This window comes from Engystomops pustulosus, chromosome 8 (genome assembly GCF_040894005.1).
Source record: "Engystomops pustulosus chromosome 8, aEngPut4.maternal, whole genome shotgun sequence".
In the NCBI taxonomy this organism is placed as follows: Eukaryota; Metazoa; Chordata; class Amphibia; order Anura; family Leptodactylidae; genus Engystomops; species Engystomops pustulosus.
In genome coordinates this window covers 12203570-12215625 of record NC_092418.1, presented here as the reverse complement: position 1 = coordinate 12215625, position 12056 = coordinate 12203570, and positions in this window count along the sequence as shown.

Sequence of the window (12056 nt, the reverse complement as noted above, 5' to 3'; positions counted from 1 at the left end):
TACCGTAACTATAGCAGCAAATAAATCTAAACCTAAAATGATCAAAATCTCCACTTCATGACAATAATATCAAAATGACTGAATAAAACAGAAATACAATACTTATTCATGACTCTCACACCTCCCCCCCACCAGACTGTAAATTGATCATGACAATAGCTGCCGGTATAAATGTGTGCTTAAAATGCAACCGTCATTTCACATGATTTTTGATATTTTGCGTGTAGGGAGGGGGGAGGATGTTGTAACCATTTTTCTAATTATCCTGCGGCTACATTCACACTGCCTTATGCGGTGTTTATATACCCCCCATAGATGGAAATGGGTGCACGGGGCCGTAAGGGAGCTGTATGGTGCTGCACACGTGCGGCACCGTACCGTTCCATAGCCTGTAGAAAGATAGGACATGTACTATCTTTCCCCGGAATACGGCGCCGTAACCTATGTTTCTCTAAGGAGAATCTGCGCCGGAATCTGATCGAGTGCGCCAAAATCTCAGGGCAATTCAGTGCAAAACGGAAATTGCCGGCAAAAACCCAACGAAAATGCGTCCAACGGACCCATAGAAAATGAGCCCCATTGTTTTATAGGTACATAAGTGGCTTCCAAATAAGAGACATAGACCAATGTGAGAATTGGTTGCTACTAATTTTAAGTTTCTCTTTTGAAGACCTCGTCAGTAAAACTGAAAAAAAAAATGTTGATAAAACCTATTTTTTTAGACAACCCATCAGTCCTAGTGTCAGGATTACAGTATGTATGATATGTATCCTTCTTTAATTCTAGTTATTTCAAATGACATTAGTAATGAGCAGACCCAAACCGTGCAGAACATGAACTCGGTACCTGACCTCAAACCGAACCTTAATGGCACCGCTCATCCAGACTTGTGATTAAATCATTGTTTTAACACCAAAAATAATATACAAAAAACCTTAACATAAACGGTTCCATAGCCGGGGGAGTTCTGTAATCATATTTCATTGAGATTTCTGATTTCTCCGAAACTCTGCATTTTAACAACAACACGAATAATAACACAAATAATGAATGAGACTTCATATTTCTACATTTTACCATTTTTTGGAGATATTAGGAATATTAAATTCATCATCACTTTCTTCTTCCTGATGTATGTGGTCGGGGTTCTTATTAATTCCTCCATTATCACAGTCATATGTCTGGAGGTTCAGTTACATAAACCAATGTATCTCTTTATCTGTAATTTATCCATTGTAGATATATTTTTCATATCGGTCTCGGTTCCTAAATTACTGCACATGTTATTATCTGGAAATCATATTGTTTCCTCCGCACAATGTTATACGCAGTTTTACTCCTTTTGCCTTGCAGGAATGGTAGAGGACATTCTCCTCTTTGTTATGGCTTATGACCGATATGTCGCTATCTGTAAGCCCTTACATTATCATCAGATCCTGAGTCGGAGAAATTGCATCTGGATAACTTTTGGGATTTGGGCAGTTGCAATTTTAAATTCTCTTATGGTTGTTAGCTTATTGATACACATGTCCTCCTGTCACTCCAACGTCATCCACCAGTACTTCTGTGATGCCAAGTCACTAATAAAGACGACCTGTACAGCCTCAGGATTGTTATTTGTAGTCCTGAATACAGAATTGTCGATGCTTGCAGGAGTTCCTATCATGTGCATATTGATTTCTTATGGTAAAATTTTCTCACTCATTTTCAAGATGAAAACAAAAGAAAGCCGAAAGAAAGCCTTCTCCACCTGCTCCTCCCACGTCACAATTGTTAGTATTTACTATGGGACTGGGTTAGTAGGATATTTTATCCCACCATATTCTGATGTTCTGGATTCTGTCTTTAATATAATATACACAACTATCGTCCCCGTGATAAATCCCGTTATATACAGTCTACAGAACTCCGCTATACAATCCGCATGGCTGGGGATATTCAGGGGAATGTGTTTTGGCTCTAGATACATACAAAGTGTTAGAAAATTGACTTCCAAGCGATCGCCCATGTGAGATCAAAATAAGATTCTTAAGAAGACACAAAATATTTTTTTGGGAAATCAAAAAAAGATGATAATACATTACAATAATTGACAATAACGGGACTGTCAGATATTTGCTGAACAATTACTTTTTCCTATAATGTTTATCCCTATTGGTATGTAAAATTTGGGTGAAGATTTTTCTGCTGTGATTTGTAGAGCAACCATAAGCTTGCTGAATATATTGTGTAATTTGGTAGTCCTCCAGAAGACAGCTCCGATGCTGAAGCCCATGTTGGGTTGGTCCCTGGTCACATCGGCTCCGGCTAAAATGGTCTTTGTCCATGGCTGTGATATCACTGTTATCTTATGTTATACACAATTTGAAGTGTTTCTTATACACTTATGTTTGCACTCCACACATTACTAATTATAGGTTGTTGTTGAGTCCTTTTACAGATCTCCATGACAGCAAAAATCAGTAAACAGTAATCAAAAACCTGTATAAATTTGGTATCACCGCGATCGTACCAAACCAAAGAATAAAGCAGAGCTGTTTTATTTGGAGCACACAGTGAAAGTCATAAAACTGAGCCCACAAGATATTGACGCATATAGGTTTTTTCCAATTTTTCCACATTTGGAATTGTTTTTCCAGCTTCCCAGTACAAGGAATGGAATATAGGCTCTCACACAGCTCGGAAAAATGAAAATGTTATGGATTTTTGAAGGTGGAGAGCGAGAAATGTGCAAAAAAACGAGCGTCCTTAAAAGGTTAATATTATGAAAATTATCCTGAGAGGCTCCAGGCTCTACAGGGCTTAATTGAGACTGGAGCCCCACAGACTCATTTGCATAATTTTTATAGCCTGTTTTTCTTAAAAACAAGGTGTCAGAGTTCGAGGTTGTGGATCCTCTGGACCACTGCGGACGATAACACAAGCCACAACCTGGGACCGGAGTCTAAGTGATACCCGGTTTTCACCAGAGCCCGCCGCAAAGCAGGTTGGTCTTGCTGCGGCGTGGTACCACCAGGTCATTCCACAGGCGTGACTTGTCCGCAATGGCAGCCAAGGTCGGGGTACAGAAATGGCAGGCAAACTCGTAGTTGGGGACAGGCAGGAGGTCAGGACGGGCAGCACAAGATCGGAGTCAGAGACGTAGCAATAGGTCAAGGCAGGCGGCAAAGGAGCAAAGTCAAAAACAGAACCAGGGTCACAACGGAAAATCACATAAACAGCGCACGGCATAAACAAAGCTTTCTCCAAGGCACAGGGCACAAAGATCCGGCAGGGATCACAGGAAGAGGCAGGAATAAATAGTTTACCTGAAATGGCCAGCGCCAATTAGCGGCGCGCTGACCCTTTAAATCTGGAGAAGTTGGTGCGCGCGCGCCCTAGGAGCCGGGGACGCGCGCGCACGGCCGAGGACGGAGGAGCAGCGGCAGCCGGGATTGGAGAGGCCGGGACAGGAGCCGGGACACGTAAGCTGTGCTTGCGGCGCGCAGGCGGGGAGCGAGAGGCACGGGTGACCCCGCGATCCGTGATATGGATCGCGGGACCACCCGTGACAGTACCCCCCCCTTCGGCCTCCCCCTCCTCCTGGGCTGGAGAAATCTCTGCAAGAGGTCCTGGTCCAAGATATTGTCCTCGGGCTCCCAAGATCTCTCCTCTGGCCCGAACCCCTTCCAGTCAACCAAGAAGAACCGCTTACCCCTCACTGTCTTCATATCCAGGATTTCCTTAACCTCATAGATGTCAGAGGAGTCGGCCACAGGGGCAGGAGGGGAGAGTTGACGGGAGAAGCGGTTCAAGATAACAGGCTTAAGCAAGGAGACATGGAAGGAGTTCGGGATGCGCATGGTGGGAGGAAGACGCAGCTTGTAGGAAACTGGATTGATGCGATTCAGCACCACGAATGGACCCAGGAAACGAGGACCAAGCTTGTAGCCAGGAATCTTAAGTCAGACATACTTGGAGGACAACTAGACTTTATCACCAGGATTGAAGACAGGAGAAGGCCTGCGTCTTTTATCGGCCTGGGACTTGATTCGAGCCGAAGCCTGTAGTAAGGAAAGACGAGTCTGTTCCCAAATGGTCTTAAAGTCCCGAACCAATTCCTCAACAGCAGGAACTTCCGATGGCACAGGCAGGGGCAGAGGAGGGCGGGGATGCAATCCATAATTAACAAAAAATGGGGCAGAACCCGCGGATGAAGAGTCCAAGGAGTTATAGGAGAACGGCAACAGAGTGGACCAATCGTCCTGACGGGCAGAAACAAAATGGCGTAGATAGCAGCCCAAGGTCTGGTTGACTCTTTCCACTTGTCCATTGGACTGGGGGTGATAAGCGGAAGAGAAGTCCAATTTCACCTGAAGTTGGTTGCAGAGAGAACGCCAGAATTTCGAGACGACCTGGTAGTCCTCGGGCTCCCAAGATCTCTCCTCTGGCCCGAACCCCTTCCAGTCAACCAAGAAGAACCGCTTACCCCTCACTGTCTTCATATCCAGGATTTCCTTAACCTCATAGATGTCAGAGGAGTCGGCCACAGGGGCAGGAGGGGAGAGTTGACGGGAGAAGCGGTTCAAGATAACAGGCTTAAGCAAGGAGACATGGAAGGAGTTCGGGATGCGCATGGTGGGAGGAAGACGCAGCTTGTAGGAAACTGGATTGATGCGATTCAGCACCACGAATGGACCCAGGAAACGAGGACCAAGCTTGTAGCCAGGAATCTTAAGTCAGACATACTTGGAGGACAACTAGACTTTATCACCAGGATTGAAGACAGGAGAAGGCCTGCGTCTTTTATCGGCCTGGGACTTGATTCGAGCCGAAGCCTGTAGTAAGGAAAGACGAGTCTGTTCCCAAATGGTCTTAAAGTCCCGAACCAATTCCTCAACAGCAGGAACTTCCGATGGCACAGGCAGGGGCAGAGGAGGGCGGGGATGCAATCCATAATTAACAAAAAATGGGGCAGAACCCGCGGATGAAGAGTCCAAGGAGTTATAGGAGAACGGCAACAGAGTGGACCAATCGTCCTGACGGGCAGAAACAAAATGGCGTAGATAGCAGCCCAAGGTCTGGTTGACTCTTTCCACTTGTCCATTGGACTGGGGGTGATAAGCGGAAGAGAAGTCCAATTTCACCTGAAGTTGGTTGCAGAGAGAACGCCAGAATTTCGAGACAAACTGAACCCCACGGTCAGAGACGATGTGCTGGGGAAGTCCATGGAGTCTGAAGATGTGATGGAAGAACTGGCTGGCAAGATGTGGAGCAGATGGTAAACCTGGAAGAGGGACAAAATGGGACATCTTTGAAAATCGGTCAGTCACCACCCAGATGACGGTATTGCCAGAAGAAGGCGGTAGATCCGTAATAAAGTCCATGGCGATATGAGTCCAAGGACAGCTGGGTATCGGCAACGGCAGAAGAAGACCAGCAGGCTTGAGACATGACGGCTTATTTCGGGCACAGGAAGCACAGGAACCCACAAAATCCCGAACGTCCTTGGCCAGATCTGGCCACCAGTAAAACCGGGAAATGAGGGCGATAGAACGCTGCACCCCAGGGTGCCCAGCCACACGTGAGCAATGTCCCCAAGACAGAATCTTCCTACGTAGAACAGGTTGTACGTATGTCTTGCCAGGGGGTAGTTGACGAAGATCCACAGGCGCAGCCAGTACCAGTCGGTCAGGAGGAATGACATGCTGAGGAGCCGGTTCCTCCCCAAGAACATCCGAGGCACGAGAAAGGGCGCCAGCCTTGATGTTCCTCTCGGCAGGGCGGAAATGAATGAGGAAATCGAACCGGGCGAAGAAGAGTGACCAGCGGGCTTGACGTGGATTTAGTCGTTGAGCAGATTGGAGGTAGAGAAGGTTCTTGTGGTCCGTATAAATGCTGACCGGAAACCAAGCTCCCTCCAGGAGGTAACGCCACTCTTCTAAGGCAAGCTTAATCGCCAACAGTTCACGATCTCCTATGGAATAATTCCTCTCAGCGGAGGAGAAACTCTTGGAGAAAAATCCGCAGGTGACAGTTCGGCCTTTGGAACCCTTCTGCGTGAGCACTGCACCGGCCCGCACCGAGGATGCATCTACTTCCAGATGGAAAGGCTTCTCTGTGTCAGGACGTACCAGTACTGGGGCTGAAGCGAACTTGGACTTTAAGTTCGTGAAGGCCTCCTCAGCGGACGAAGGCCAGAGTCGGGGGTTAGCACCCTTCTTGGTGAGCGCCACGATGGGGGATACCAGTGAGGAGAAGTGTGGGATGAACTGCCGGTAGTAATTCGCAAAGCCTAGAAACCGCTGTATAGCGCGTAGCCCTACTGGACGGGGCCACTGAAGAACCGCAGACAATTTTGCAGGATCCATCTGAAGGCCTCTGTCAGAGATTATATAGCCAAGAAACGGGATACTCTGCTGATGGAATAGACACTTTTCTAGTTTGGCATAGAGGCGATTGGCCCTTAAACGACTGAGGACTTGCCGTACATGAACTTGGTGGGTCTCAAGGTCCGGAGAGAAAACCAGGATATCATCCAAATAGACCACAACACAGACATAAAGTAAGTCTCTAAAAATGTCGTTAACAAATTCCTGGAAGACGGCCGGTGCATTACAAAGTCCAAACGGCATTACCAGGTACTCGAAGTGACCATCACGGGTATTAAAGGCGGTCTTCCACTCATCTCCCTGGCGGATACGAATGAGATTGTAGGCCCCTCGAAGATCCAATTTGGAGAAAATCTTGGCTCCATGAAGACGGTCAAACAATTCCGTGAGCAACGGCAATGGATAGCGGTTCTTAACGGTGATCTTGTTAAGTCTGCGGTAGTCAATGCACGGACGGAGTGACCCGTCTTTCTTGGTCACGAAGAAAAAACCTGCACCAGCCGGAGAAGAGGACTTACGAATAAATCCATTTTGCAGGTTTTCCTTGATATAGTCAGACATGGCCGCTGTTTCAGGTACTGATAGCGGGTACACACGACCCCGCGGAGGAGAGGTACCCGGCAGCAGATCCACTGGACAATCGTAAGGACGGTGAGGCGGCAATGTCTCGGCTTGCTTCTTAGAGAAGACATCAGAAAAGTCCTGATAGCAAACAGGAAGACCCTTCAGGGCCTTGGGAGCCACAGCTGAAGCCAGGACTGGTACTGGAAGAGACTTCTTCACACAGCGGGACAAACAATTAGGACCCCACTGAAGGATCTCCCCCGACTTCCAGTCAAGAACGGGTGCGTGGAGCTGCAACCAGGGTAGGCCCAACAGGATGGAGGAGGTGGAGCGCGGAAGTACATAAAAAGACAAACTCTCCCTGTGCAGCACACCGACTTGCATGGACAGAGGCTTGGTGCAGTACTGGACCGGGTCGGAGAGAATTTGGCCACTGACAGAGGAGATGACCAAAGGCTTTTCTAGACGAACCACAGGGATGTGATGCCGGGAGACCAGGGCGGCATCCACGAAGTTCCCTGCAGAACCAGAGTCCAAGAAAGCTGAGACTTGGATCTGGGTGCGGGTACCAACACAGAGAAGAACAGGAATCGTCAGGCGTGGAGAAGCTTTACTTGCACCTAGGGACGCTTCTCCCAAGAACCCTAGGTGCTGGCGTTTCCCGGACGCTGGGGACGGATGGGACAAGTCCCAAGGAAGTGCTCAGGGCTGGCACAATACAGGCAGAGGTTACCCTGACGTCTTCTATTGCGTTCCTGAGAAGAGAGTCTGGCCCTGTCCACCTCCATAGGCTCCTCGGCAGATGGTGCTACAGGAGGCTGGAGTGGCCTGTGGAAAGTAGGTGCCAGGCGGGGAAGATGTCGTTGGCGGACTTGGGGTTGTTCAAGACGTAACTCCTCGACACGCTCCCTAAAACGCACATCAATACGGGTGGCCAAGGTAATGAGAGCATTCAGGGTAGGCGGCAAATCCCGGGCGGCCAGAGCGTCCTTAACGTGAGAGGAGAGTCCCTTCTTAAAAGCTGCGGACAGAGCCTCATCATTCCAGGAGAGTTCCGAAGCCAGAGTACGGAACTGGATGGCATACTCTCCCACGGAAGAGTTCCCCTGGCGTAGATTCAACAGTGCCGTCTCAGCAGAAGAGGCCCGTGCTGGTTCTTCAAAGACAGACCGGAACTCTGCCAGAAATGACGTCAGATTAGCCGTGACCGGGTCGTCTCTGTCCCAAAGTGAGGTAGCCCAAGCCAGGGCTTTCCCGGAGAGGAGGCTGATGAAGAATGCCACCTTGGAACGCTCCGTGATGAATTGGGATGGCATGAATTCTATGTGCAGGGAGCACTGGGTTATAAAGCTCCTGCACATCTTAGGATCACCGTCATACTTGCTGGGCATAGACAAGCGTAGCCTGGGTTCAACGGCGGGAAGACTAGCCGGAGTAGCGGGAGCCACGGGAGCAGCCACAGGAGCCTGTTGTTGTTGCTGGTTGGCTAGCAGTTGCTGCAGCATGGCGGTAACCTGTTCCAGTTGTTCACGTTGGGCGGCAATCTCCCGGGATTGCTGGACCACGATGGTAGCCAGAGTCGGCCGAGTGGGAAGCGGAACCTCGGCGGGATCCATGGCCGGATCTTACTGTCAGAGTTCGAGGTTGTGGATCCTCTGGACCACTGCGGACGATAACACAAGCCACAACCTGGGACTGGAGTCTAAGTGATACCCGGTTTTCACCAGAGCCCGCCGCAAAGCAGGTTGGTCTTGCTGCGGCGTGGTACCACCAGGTCGTTCCACAGGCGTGACTTGTCCGCAATGGCAGCCAAGGTCAGGGTACAGAAACGGCAGGCAAACTCGTAGTTGGGGACAGGCAGGAGGTCAGGACGGGCAGCACAGGATCGGAGTCAGAGACGTAGCAATAGGTCAAGGCAGGCGGCAAAGGAGCAAAGTCAAAAACAGAACCAGGGTCACAACGGAAAATCACATAAACAGCTCACGGCATAAACAAAGCTTTCTCCAAGGCACAGGGCACAAAGATCCGGCAGGGATCACAGGAAGAGGCAGGAATAAATAGTTTATTAGCGGCGCGCTGGCCCTTTAAATCTGAAGACGTTGGTGCGCGCGCGCCCTAGGAGCCGGGGACGCGCGCGGCCGAGGACGGAGGAGCAGCGGCAGCCGGGATTGGAGAGGCCGGGACAGGAGCCGGGACACGTAAGCTGTGCTTGCGGCGCGCAGGCGGGGAGCGAGAGGCACGGGTGACCCCGCGATCCGTGATATGGATCGCGGGACCACTCGTGACACAAGGGCATAAGAAGCTTAAAGAAGAGCAGGTCCTGCTAAAGGGGGCACACACCAGTATGTCGGTGCTTCATTTACAATACTTCATCCTGGTGGTAGATGTCCTTTAAAGGGATCCTGTCACCACATACCTCATTTTCACTAAAAACAGGTTGTAGAAGCCCATTACAGCTGGATTGCAAATATGTCTTTCTGCTTGTGTGTTTTAACTTACTTTGCACCCTGACAGTATCCTATGTGTAGTCCCAGGGTTGGGATTTGGTTTGGCTGCATTTAAAAAACAACACATAACTTATCTATGCTGATCTGTCCTAATCTCTCAGCCCCCACCTTTGTGCTCCTATACAGCTCCTCACTCCTCCAGTGACATCATCTCAGTACACTGTGAGCTCTGTGAAGGAGCAACAGGGGGGAGCTGTACAGGAGCACAAAGGTGGTGGCTTAAAGATGAGGAGTGAGCAGCACAAACAAGTCACATGTTATTTTTTGATATGCATCTGAACAAAATCCCCTCTGAACAAAAATCCCTGGGACTTAACAGAGGGAATGAATCCAGGGAGCCAGGTAAGCTAAAATATACACTTATATAGTAATGAAAATACAGAAAGGCATGTTTGCAATGCAACTGTAATGGACTTCTGCAAGCTGTCTTCAGGGAAAATTAGATACCTGGTGACAGGTTCCCATTAACCCAACCATACCCTCCATTCTGAGACACAACCGCCTGATGTGGACAACTATCATCAGTAATTATTCTTAAGTGACCGAAGGTGCAGAAATATTTCTCTTTGTTGTCTTGTAACTTGGAAGCACTGGGTCAGCCCCTGGGAACAGCGATGGGTCAGGACTGAATCTGTTCTATAATTAAACCTTCTGAAGGACTTACAAACATAGGCCCTACAAACTGAGTCTTTAAGGAGATTGCCATTGAGGCGTCAGTACCATGCATTCTAGTGGGGCCCGGGTATCTCCAGGGAGAGGGAACTTAGTGCATGATCCAACCATACCATGGGGGATATAGATCATGACAGTTGCCAGGATAGGGCATGGTGGCTTAGCAAGAACATGTCTATGCAGCTATAAGATTGATGAGCTGGGGAGTAGTTGGTGTACTCCCAACCCTGTGGGTTAGGATGCGCTAAACGTCCACCAGCTGTGAGTCTTGTAGGGAGCACTTCAATGAGTTCAATTGGGAAGGAGCTAAAGGGAGTCTCAAAGTTGAGCAGTCCACTGTGGGGTATATGGGAAAATTAAAGTCACTCCCCAGAACAACCACACTTTCAAAGAAACATCAGAACTCCACCAGTCCCCTCTTAGGCATATAAAGGGAGGCTATGGTGATCAGGTGTCCCCACACTCTCAATTTAATAAAGACATACCGTCCTTCCGTATCAATTTTTGTGTCCAGTATCTCATGAGCCAGTCTTCTAAAGATGCCGATAGATACCCCTTTGGATTTGGCTGCCGGATTTGTACTATAGAACCATGTTGGATAGTATCTGTTGAAGAGGGTAGGGATGTAGTCGGTATGGAAGTGGGTTCCATGCAGGAAAAAGATAATGGGGGTCATTTACTAAGGGCCCGATTCGCGTTTTCCCGACGTGTTACCAGAATATTTCCGATTTGCGCCGCTTGTACATGAATTGCCCCGGGTTTTTGGCGCACGCGATCGGATTGTGCCGCATCGGGGCCGGCATGCGCGCGACAGAAATCGGGGGGGCGTGGCCGAACGAAAACCCGACGTATTCGGAAAAACCGCCGCATTTAAAAACCGAAAATGTGTCGCTTGGGGAGCGCTCACCTTCACCTTCTATGGGATGGTGCATTCCGGGGCGTTAAGATTATTTTCGGCGCTGCAGCGCCACCTGGTGGACGGCGGAGGAACTACCATCTTAAATCCCAGCCGGACCCGAATCCTGTGCAGAGAACGCGCCGCTGGATCGCGAATGGGCCGGGTAAGTAAATGTGCCCCAATGGCCTTAAGCATTCCATATAGTATCTGGGATCGCTTTTGGGGGACATTTAAGCCCCTGGCATTGAGGGAATAAAAGATAAGAGTAGCCATGCGAAACAGAGAGAGGAAAGATGGAGAGGAAGGGGGAGGGAAGAGAATAGAGAAAAGAAAAACCACTAATTAACCCGTTAATTAGCTCTGTATGCTGCCTCCAGTCTAGATACATTCGACTAGAGATGAGCACTAAAATGTTCGAGTGCTCGTTACTCGAGTAAAACTTTTTCCGATGCTCGAGTGCTCGTCTCGAATAACGAACCCCATTGAAGTCAATGGGAGACACGAGAATTTTTCAAGGGGACCAAGGCTCTGCACAGGGAAGCTTGGCCAAACACCTGGGAACCTCAGAAAATAATGTTTTCAAACTCTTTTTATTATTTAATTTTAGAAAAACATAACAAAGCAGTTACACAAGTTTCTTGTTTGCGGTATATACACATTGCATGAATAACTGTCTTTTGACAATAATAATGTTAACATAATAGAGAATGCAATATAATAGCCATATAATAAATTCCTTCCGTTATGTCAGTGGTCTTTACCATAGGCTACTTGTATGAGTGCAGAAATATAAGCATATAAAAACAACAACGTAACAATACTTACAATAATATATCTACACAAGACAAGACAGGTAGGGGAAAAAAGGGGGGTGGGGGGGTCATAAGAGAATATCGGTATATGCCTCTGCTTTTACTTAATGAGTTGAGCCTTGGTTTTTGCTAAGTGTACCTTATTTCATTGTCTTTTAGATATGTATTTTCTCCATGGATCCCATATCTTAAGAAATTTCTCTCTTTTACCAATCTCCCAATGTATCAACTC